Here is an 11,127-nt window from a genome sequence, read left to right on the forward strand (position 1 = left end):
GAAAAATTGGAACAAGAGTTTGGCAATTGTTAATGCTGTAAAGTTACCCATGCATATAACCTGTAAATAAAAGGCTATTAAATAAAATTAAAAAAAAAAAAAAAAAAAGAGGCCATTGCACTATCTAGGGGAGTGGGGGTGAGTGTCTAAGGTAATGTCTTTTCAAGAAATGAGAAAGGATAGGATTCCAGATGTCATAGATGTAGAATTGGCAGTATCTGACAGCTGGCTGAACAGATGAGGTGAGGGAGAGTGAAAGATCAAGGATAATGCTGAAGTGAGAAATCTTGTATAGAAAAGAATGGTGTGGCTCTTGATCCAAACAGGAAAGTGGGTGATTGGGTTTGGGGAGTGGTTACTGAGTTATATATTTTACACCTACTAATGTTGAGATTCTTCTGGATATCCTTTGGAATGTCTAATAGGCTGTTGGTGATGTAGGCCTGGAATGCAGGAGAGCTCTGGTGATTGGATATATAGATCTGTGAGTACTGAGCATCAAGCTGATAATTAAACCAATGGCAGATGATAAGGTCTCCAAAAGAGAGAAAAGAGCTCAAGGCAGAGACTGGGTATATCCACAGTTAGTAATCCCTTCCATTCCCAATTTAGGGTATGAATTAAATTTTGGATATGTTGCTAATTCAAGTTCATTCACACACAGATGAGGAAAAAGACCAATTCTTACCTAAAAAATTCTATCTTAAACATTAAACAAACATCTTTTCCATATTTGTAAAAAATAGGGATTTTCCCTTTCAACCTCAATAAATACAATGAATCCCAAAAGGACCAGATGGCTGAATAAATCAAACAAAAGTACAGAACAAGTTTTTATTCAACTTGAAAATAATAATAATAATAAGTGCTCTAATATTTGGAGAAATACAGGTGATGTCACACATAATTGACTAAATAATCACATGCACACTCTTGGGTGTATAAAATGGAGAAAGAAGTGCTGCTTGCACAGTCAACAAAGGTACTGACCCTCCAAGACTGAGAGCTACAACTAATGAAAATTTAAGAAATACTCCAGAAAGGTAGATATTCAGGAACCAGAAGTTGTGAAGTATCCTTTTGCCACATGTTTCCTCAACATTTATGTCTTGCTACATAAGTCTTTCAACACTTTGAACTCATTCTTCCCAAGGATCTTGTGTATACAGGGGGAGAGTATATCCCCAGTATTGGGAGGAAATGGGGAGGGGGGGTATTTCATTCCAACTGTTGTTACCTTATTTGCCTAGAAAATATCTTTTGTAAAAGCTAATAAGTTTGGATGATAATGAGGAATATTTCAATAGGAACATGCAAATGACAATACCAGAAACCCTCAGAGTTATTCCTAGAACCTTGAGGAAAATAGCATTCAATTGACTTTCTGGGGAATCCCAGCACATCAGTGTGTAAGAGGATTAGGAAAATAACCATGATTAATTAAAGTTTAAGACAACTATATGACAAGTACAAAGTTATTAAAGTTAAATAAGATGATTATTTAAAGTTTAAGACAACCAGCATGCATAATGGATTCTTATTTCAGACGAAATGATAAAGAAGTGGAAGCCATAGACAAAAAAATAAATTAAATTTTGTAGGTGACAGAAACAGAAAACATATTAACTCTGAAGAGACCATTTCCTTTAAATGTTACTTACAAGTTAATAATAAAAATAATGATATTTCACTTCTAATATTGAGCAATTCTCCCCCTCCCCCATTTTCTTGACATTAGGACTGGAAATTCAGTTTAAAGAAGAGCCCAAGAAAAATCCTGAAGCTCTGACCACCTTTACATACCATTGTATCATAAACTCCAGTGCATTATCTTAATCCATATGATTCTTTCCTGGAATTATGGCTTGTCCATCCTCCCAGTGTCCTCGCCTCCCCCACCCCCCTTTATTTGTCTTTGTTTCCCCTATAAGATTGTACTCAAGTTATTCTGTTTGCAAACCCTAGTTAGCTAAACCCTACATAAGTTCCCTGCCTTGTTTTATCTGCGCCAAATGCTTTGGATAAGAGTCCAATTCGGGCAGCTAGCATAAATACTCCACACTAAAGCTTAAAAACCAATCTCTGTCTCCCTCAGTTTCTCTGGTATTATACTACACAGAACTTTAAGCTTTGTATAGTGCTTGATATACATTATCTCATTGGACTAAGTATGTAAAAAATGTCTTAAAAACATTATGAAAGTTTTATGAATATGCAATAGATACCTAGCTACATTTTGGGATGTTTTGGAAATTAGATTGCTGACTCAAAGGCAGATTGTTTCATTTACTAAGGTCCATAGTTATCTTTCTATAGACTATTTATTTATAGAATATTAACTCAATATTCTTTTTCATTTATGCAATTTGTTTTTCCTGTTTCCCTACTCCTTCCCTAAAACCTTAAAGGGAAAGGACTATCATCCTAATATTCTGCATATCTACCCTCAAAATGCATTTGGTTGAATAATTTTTATTAGAATAATTCTTAACTAAAAAGGAGTTATATTTTGACATTGCAGACTTTTCCAGACACATTCCATATAAACATGTAAAGGTGTTGTTAGAGCTCATTTTTTTAAGCCTTGATACCATAATTAGGTGAGCACTTGTTTCAAACAATCAATCACTCAAAGGCCTTGGATGAAGTGCTAAAAAGTCTTTGAGCTAGAATAATTTTCTACTAAGAACTGACTTTTGATCAGGTCCTTGGCCAAATTCCAGGAATGTTCTCTAAATTATCAAGTGAGTTGAGAAAGGAGTGATTTCAAGAAATTAGAGGAAAAGTGGCTTTTGAGGAAGGATCCTCCCTGAGGGGAGAAGGTAAGGTTTCAGGTTTTGGATCCCATTTATAGCATCTCTTTCCTACTCCCTCCTCTCCTCCTTCTTTGGTTGGAGATGGAGAGTATGAAGGTCCAGAGGATTTGGATTTCCCATCTTCCCATCAAGCAATCATCAGCCCAAAATATCAGTGATTTACAATAATGTTGGAGTCAGGAACCAAAGAGTCCAAACTTAAAAAACCATTCCTTTCCAGGAAGGAAACTACACCAGGACTAAAGGAAATTTCCTGAGCACCCTACTAAGAGGAAAAAAAGGACTTCCAATAACCAAGAACTGGGAATTACTTCTTTGTCACATGTATTTTCTAAGCTTCAGTCCACTTTTCCCTGGACTCTGTGTGAACTTACAGGATAGTCCAATATAGATGTTTGAGGTTAGAGAGAGGGATGTTTTTAACAAGTGTTCTTATTTTTTTTCCTTAGTAAATATTTCTCTTAAAATAATTACTAATTACTTAGTGACCAAATTGCTCCGGAAGAGAAGTATATTACTGGGAATCAAGACAGAAGAATTTGAGAATAATCCCCCAAACCCTTAGGGATATTCTATAATCCTGAGAGGGAGATGTAATTAAGCTCTGGTGACTCACTGGAATCTATATAGGTTATCCATACACATTCATACTACACAAATGCAGGCTGGCTTATGAGTAATGTGCTAATCATTGGAAATAACAATATACAGACTGCAGCAACTCTTTTTATGTGGGCTATTATCTATCATATATATATACGCAAAAGTATATATACAAAAGCATATAAATATATGTATATATACATCTTTAACCATATATGTGTATATGTACATTTTCCATTTATAAAACTAATATATGTATGCATTATATAACTGGTATACATTTGTGTGTGTGTGTGTGTGTGTGTTGTGTATTTATATATAGTTTGTCCTTCATTTTTGAAGAGGACCAGTGACATGAAGGCCTAATGTCTTAACTTTCACATGAATTGAAGTGAAGCAGATCGTACCAAGTCATCAGCTTCACTGTCTCTTCCAGAGTCATCAAAATCAAGTGGCAAGGCAAGTCTAGACAAATGGCATTGGCCTGGGATGCAGAGGACAGCCCTGGTATCTTCAGTGTCTAAGCAAGCTCTAAGCTCTCCACAGCTCTGCTTCAGCTACTTTCATGAGGTTGGAACAAATTGTTCCCATCTGCCCATTCCACTGAGAGAAATATTACATGTTTGGGGTAGACACCCCTAAACTCGCTAGTTACTCTCAATCTGCTTTATCCATCTGCCCAAATGGTTTATTATGTCCTCTGTGAATTCTATAGCTTCTTGGAGCCTCAGGTAAAAGTTGAGTGCCAGGAAGACACCAAAGGTGGATAAGCAGTGTTGAAAGGGTTTGGCAAGCCCTTACACCAGAGGTAGTAATCCTCCCAAATTCCCCAGAAGTCACACACACACACACACACACACACACACACACACACACAGTAACTATTACACTTGCCTTTTAATTCCTAGCAAAATTAGAAGTCAATTAGAAACCAAAGTCTGTAATAATGATTGTTTTCCTTGGATTTTAGATATATATTAAATCATTCATTTGATTGGGTTTTCTGTAAATCTGTTTCTTTGTAGGTTGTTTTTCAACAGGGACAGAACAAAGCTCAGAAAACAGAAGACTGCCCTATTTCCATGGATTATAGACACTAATTTAAAAAAAAAAATCAGACTGATTTAGCAAAACAAGATTATTTAATCTTTTTTCCCCCGTCCAGACACTGTTGCTCTTAGTTCATTTACAATTTTATCTCCTTATGCCATGTGATATGTAATCAGAGGCCAGAGCCTCAACAGGAAGTCCATAGTAGTTTTTTCAAACAAACTTGAACAAATGTTTAATAACATTATCTAACAGCATGTTAAATTGTTTTGATGTCATTTTTGTGAAACTCAGCTCCAGCTCCACATTTTTATATGCCACATGAGTTTACACAAATCATATAATGTCTACTATGTTGGATTCCATTTTAAAAATTGCATTATATTTGGGATAAATCAAGTAACACCAAATTGTGTTATTTAGAATAAAATAGTGTCTTGCAACAGGGCTTTGATAACAAAATAATCCAAAAAGTCACAAATTATACATAATTTAAATCTGCTTTTGAAACAATCTCCACTAACTTCACTACTTATGATTATATATGGCTTTGAAATTGTTCTTGTCATTTTCACATTTTATCATTGAGTGAGCCTAATACTCTACTATCTTCTCTTGATATCACATGTATAGTAACAGACCATACCATTTAGTACTCAAATTTTCTAAACTATATTTGGAAAGTTCTTGACTATGAGCTTCATGAAATCAAAGATCATTTTTTATTAAACTTCTGAATTCTCCACAGTACCTAGCACAGTGCTAGTTATGTAGGAGGCTGTAATAAATGTTCTAATAGCACAGAGATCTCACTGATGAGCTATAATAGTGATAGCTACAGCCCTCTTCCATACCTTTGTCCTAATACAACTAGGGGTCTCCTTTCCTTGAGTTCCATTTACATTATATGGACATCAATAGCATATGCAGGCTCTCTATCAGTTACCTCTTAGTCTTGCTTAATGAGAAGTCCATCTTTTTTTGCCCTATTCACACATTTTTTAAATGACATACTTTATTGAAGTGGTTCTCAAAATGTGGTCCAGATAAACCTAGGAGTCTCTGAAATCCTTTCAGAGGCTGACTAATTCAAAATTAGTTTTTATTTCTAATATGACAAATATCTAAAAATATAGTCCACATAAAAACTCTTTGGACAGGTCCTCAATGATTTTTAATAATATAAAGATAGTGAGAATAAAGGTTTGAAATTCATGGCTTTATAGTTATCAGTCACTCAGACAAAAATTTAGTAAACACTCATTGCGTGTATCAGGAATCACATTAAGCTCCAGGGATTTGGCATTATGTACAAATAAAATAGATATAAGGTATAATGGTTATCAATTTAGAGGGAAAATGCTTTAGCATGAAGGGGAATTGGGAAAGGCTTCTTGTAGAAGGTAGAATTTTAGCTAGGATTTGAAGGAAGCCAGGGAAGCTATGAGGATGAAAAATACATGCATGAGAGATGGCAAATAAGAATGCAGAATTAGGAGCTGGAATGTAGTATATGAAGAACAGTCAGGAAGCTAGTGTCATTACATCAAAGGGTACATGGAGGGGAGGAAGGTATAAGCAGATTGAAAAAGTAGAAGAGGCCATATTAAGTATTTTAATAATTTAGATATGAAACAATGAAGGCTTGTATGTCAAAGGAGAGAATGGGGAGTACATGGGAAAATCAACAGGATTTGGCAACAGATTGGATATAGAGTGAGAAATAGAATGAGAGCTACAAACCTGGGTGACTGGGAGGATGATGGTGCACACAATGACAATAGGGAAGATAAGATGAGAATAGAGGAGGAAAGAAATACATTCATTTGGAAGGGTTGGGGAAAAGATGTTGAGTTCAGTTTGGTTTTTTGTTGTTGTTGTTTGTTTGTTTGTTTTTTTGAGGTCAGTTTGGGATATGTTATCTACAGAATATCCAGTTCGAGATGTCCAGGAACCACATAATTATATGTAATTTCTTTCTTTTCTTTCTTTCTTTTTTTTTTTTTTTTTGGAATAGGAATAGCTTGCTCCCACCCATTCTGTGCCTTTTGAGTGAATCTCAACTGCAATTCTTCATAGATTGTGCTGTTCCATAACTCACAACCATACCTTATCATCAGATTATTGGTGTTTAAAAAGATGGACCTTTGTTTCAGAGAAACTTGCAGTCATTAAAAAAAAAAAAAAAAAGCTTTGAAATTTTCTCAAAGACAATCCAGACCAGTCTCTCTGTTCAATTCTGAGTTGAGTTCATTTCTAATCCAATAATTATTTATTAAGCACTTTCTATGGGCCAGGCACAGTACTTGGCACTGAGGATACAAATAATAAAAAGAAAGACAGATACTGTTCTCAATGAGCTTACAATCTAATGGATTGTAGCCTTTGAACAATACAAGCTATTAGAATGTAAATTCCTTGAGAACAGGGCCTATCTTTCAGAATATATATGAATGTGTGAATATACATATACATATATGTGTATACATACACATACACCCAGTACATACATGTGTGTATCTGTATATGTACATGTGTTTACTCACATATACACATTTATATACATAAATATCTGCATGAAACACTGAAAAGCACTCTGTATCATAATCTGAATAATGGGTTTTCTTAATCTATTTATTTTTCCTGTGTGGGTAGTTAAGTCAAACTCTTGCGTCATTTAAGAGACTCTTGGATGCTTACTCACTCCTCACTGAATAAAGATCTCACTTTCACAATGCCAAAAGCTGAGTTGTTTATAGACCAACTAAAAATTGTGATTTTTTTTTTATCACAGGAGCAATCAATGTTATTTGATTTATTTATAGTAGTGGAAAGGAGTAGGGAGGAAGAAAAAAGTATTTATCAAGTGACTATTATGTGCCAAGCAACATGCCTAAATGCTTTACAAATATTATCTCACTTAATCTTCATAGTAATTCTATGAATGAGGTACTTTTTTAAATTCCCATTTTAGAGATGAGGACATTAAGGCAGGCAGAGTTTAAGAGACTTGTCCAGTATCCAGTAGTAAGGAACTGAGGTCTGACCTGAAATCTTTCTCACTCCGGTCCAGTGCTCCATCTATCTGGAAGGCACCCTAATATCCTCCAAGTGCAACCAATTGGTTATAGACTTGCCAAAAAGACCAGCTCATATGGAATTCATTTACTAATGTCAAAGATAAGCTACTAAGTGGCAATAAGCAACATATTAAAGGAGGAAAAATGGACTTTCCAGAAGGATATTTGACTCCAAGTGCTGACTATATTGCTCCCTAGGGATGTGACATTGGATAAATCAGAGGACTTCAGTTCAAATCCCACTGCTGATTTGTATTATTTGTGTCATTGCTTTAGCTTCCCAAATCTCAGATGGTCTCTGAAGTCTCTTGCAACTCAAAAACTAGATAGATAGATAGATAGATAGATAGATATATGCAGAGAGAGAGAGAGAAAGGTAGATAAATATAAAATTCCTTGGTCCTATTTCCTTGTGTGAAAATTGAAGAGTCATTTCAGATGATCTCTAAGCTTCCTTTCAGGTCTTTAAAACAACAACAACAATATTCTGTGAAGCAGGTATTTTAATGCATAAATATAAAGAACTGGATGTTTTGTTTCAGAAATTGAGATTTCCAGTAAATTATTTGGAATAATACTTAGGGCAATTTTTATCTCCTTTCACTCCAGGAATGAGCATTTGGGAATTCAGTTCTTAGAATATAGATATATTTTCAACTTTCAAATAAGATCCCAAAGTATTTTGCTTATTGGAACATGAGATAATGGTAGATGGAACAAATTTTGAATGTAATATTCAATCTTTAAGCCAGTCTGAAAAGAAAAGTTTAACAGTTTTATTTTGGAAATGTTTATAGGTATAATCTAAAGACCAAAATGGGATAATGAAGTTCTACTTATAAATGTTTATGGAAACAATCACTTCAGATTCTGGTGACAAAAGTAGCTACATCCCAGCAATATTGTTTCATAATAACAACAACAACAAAAAACCCTATAAAATCAAAAAATAACTATAAAATATTGGGGAATTAATTATTATGATAATATAACATGGATTATTTGAGGTAGGAAAAAAGAGTCAGAATTCAAATAAATGGAGAAAATTATGATTTGGAATATTAAAATAATTAAAGAGCTGAAAGTATATCCAAGGAGTCATAGAAGCCATTCTACTATTATCCATAAACCATTCAACTATGCTTTTTCTGATTTAAAAGCACTTCTATGTCAGCATCTCTTCTAGATTACTACAAAATGAACTGGAAATCTGCAAGTGGGCCAGGGAAGCTATCAGAGCCAATGTCAATGACATTTCCAAAATAGATCATTTTTGTGGTTAGTTTCAGAAAAGGATTCTCTTTTGAAGTTTCTTATTCTGGCCAGTGATGTCTATTTCAGGCTCAAAAGAGGAAATTTTGAATGTCTTCATTGCATTCAATTAAATTAAAAACATCTATTGGGTAACTACTATGTCTCTGACCTATAGCCACTTATGCCATAAATAGAATGCTTATACAAAGCAACAGCTGTGAATAAATTACCTATATCAAAAACTTACTTTACTTTTGAGGCATGCATATTAAAATGTAGATAAGTAACTCAGATTTACAAGACTGATGTCAAGTGGGCATATGAAGTATTCTAGCAATACCAAATCATAAGAACCTAAGACAGTCTTGAATTATAATACTAGATGAAAAAGAGAGTGGTTTAATAAAAAATGTAAAGTTAATCATTTTATCCACATCTGCTTCCTTTTACTTCTCTCCTTGAATGAATTTTAGGCCACTACAAAGCTAGCCCTACCGCTGAATAATATTGGCTGTATGATCTTAAACAAATCTCCTGACTTTTCAGTTTTTCTAAGCAACTCTTGAGGATTTGCAGAGATAATACTGACTTGGTTTGGTGTAGGGATTTTTTTTTTTTTTTTTTTTTTGCCTCTAGGAGATCCCTTTAATAAATGAAGTCACAGGTCCAGTCTCTATCCCTATCTTGTAAAGCAGATACTTATGTTACCATATAAATATAGTGGGGAGAAGAAAAAGATAGTGAAGATCATTGGCTCTTGAAACAGCTCAACATACAAATCCACCAAATAACACTTGATTAGTACATAGCTATAGACTAGGAATGCTTAATCTTTTTGGTGTCATAGACCCCTATGGAAATCTGATGGAGCCTATGAACCATTTCTCAGAATGTTTCTAAGTGCATAAAATAAAATACATGGGATTACAAAGAAAACCAATAGTTGCCAAAATATTTTTTAAAATGTCACAGACCCAAAGTTAAGAATCCCTACTTCAGATACACTTTATTTTAAAAAATTAGGTTCTGTATGTGAATTATTTATGGAACAATCTTAGTTATGGTTTTAAATAATGTTGTACATGGTTTTAGAGAAAAAGCTGCAAAACAAAAGATATTTCCAGCTGCCATAAATGTTGATGTTGGTGCACACAGCTGTCTTCACATAGGATAATAAAAAAGTTGAAGCTGTTCTTATAACAACATGCCTAGATTTTCAGAGAAAAACATTCCAAGTATCCAAAAAGCTTCTTGCCAATGGAAAAAAAAAAAAAAAAAAAAAAGACGATCATAAGAAAAAGTAGTTACTTAGAAATAAAATAAATCTGAGTTGCAAATGTCTTCAATAGTCTCATATTTAGGCTTTCAAAATGGGCATTTTAAAAGTACTTACCTTATTTAAAGTATATTTCTTAATTTAATGGCTTTTAATGGAATATAATTATGGCAAAATAATTTTTGATATTTTAAATATAAATTCAATAATTTCAATTATTTCCTTTTGTGACCCCATTTAGGGTTTCCTTGATAAAGACAGTAGATTGTCTTCTTTTCCAGCTCATTTTTTTTTAAATAGAAGAGGAAACTGAGGCAAACAGGGTTAAGTGACCTGACTAGGATCACACAGCTAGTAAGTAGCTGAGGCCAGATTTGAATTCAGGAAGATGAGCTTTCCTTACTTAAATCTACTTTGTCACCTAGCTGCCCTATTAAATAATTGAGAATGCCAATTAAGGATTAACGCTGACACTGGAGTTTCTATTAGGAAATCACCTTCCCTATGAGAAGAGTGGGAAATAGTATTGGATTTGGGAACACAAGTTTGAGTCCAGACTCTTCACCATTACTTGTGAGATTTTGAACAAATCACTTCCCTAATTTTAGTTTCCTCATCTCTTCAAATGGAGGTTGAACTGGATGGTTTCAGGATCTTCTGCAGTTGTAAACTCTGTAAATCTATACTCCCTTTCTTTAAAAGTGGCCACTATATCATCCTAAAACTTAAGAAAATAGAGTTTAAAAGAATTTATTTTGAGGTGAATTCAAATAATAGGGTTAAATGTGTTCAGAAAGATTAAAAATGAACATTATTAACAAGGATATAAACTGGTTGTTGAATTTATTTTGTAGAATAACTCTTCTTGGATCAGTTAACTTTAAGCCCAGTGACTCCATTTCCATTTATAAGCAAAAGTCCATCTTTTCAATACTAATATGTTAAATTATACCAGTTTTGCCATACATCAGCATGATATAGAATGAGTCTCTGAAGAATTAAAAATGAATGCCACAGAGGCAATAATAGAGAGATACATTGTGCATGT

The sequence above is a fragment of the Sarcophilus harrisii genome, chromosome 2 (genome assembly GCF_902635505.1).
Source record: "Sarcophilus harrisii chromosome 2, mSarHar1.11, whole genome shotgun sequence".
NCBI classification, from domain to species: Eukaryota; Metazoa; Chordata; class Mammalia; order Dasyuromorphia; family Dasyuridae; genus Sarcophilus; species Sarcophilus harrisii.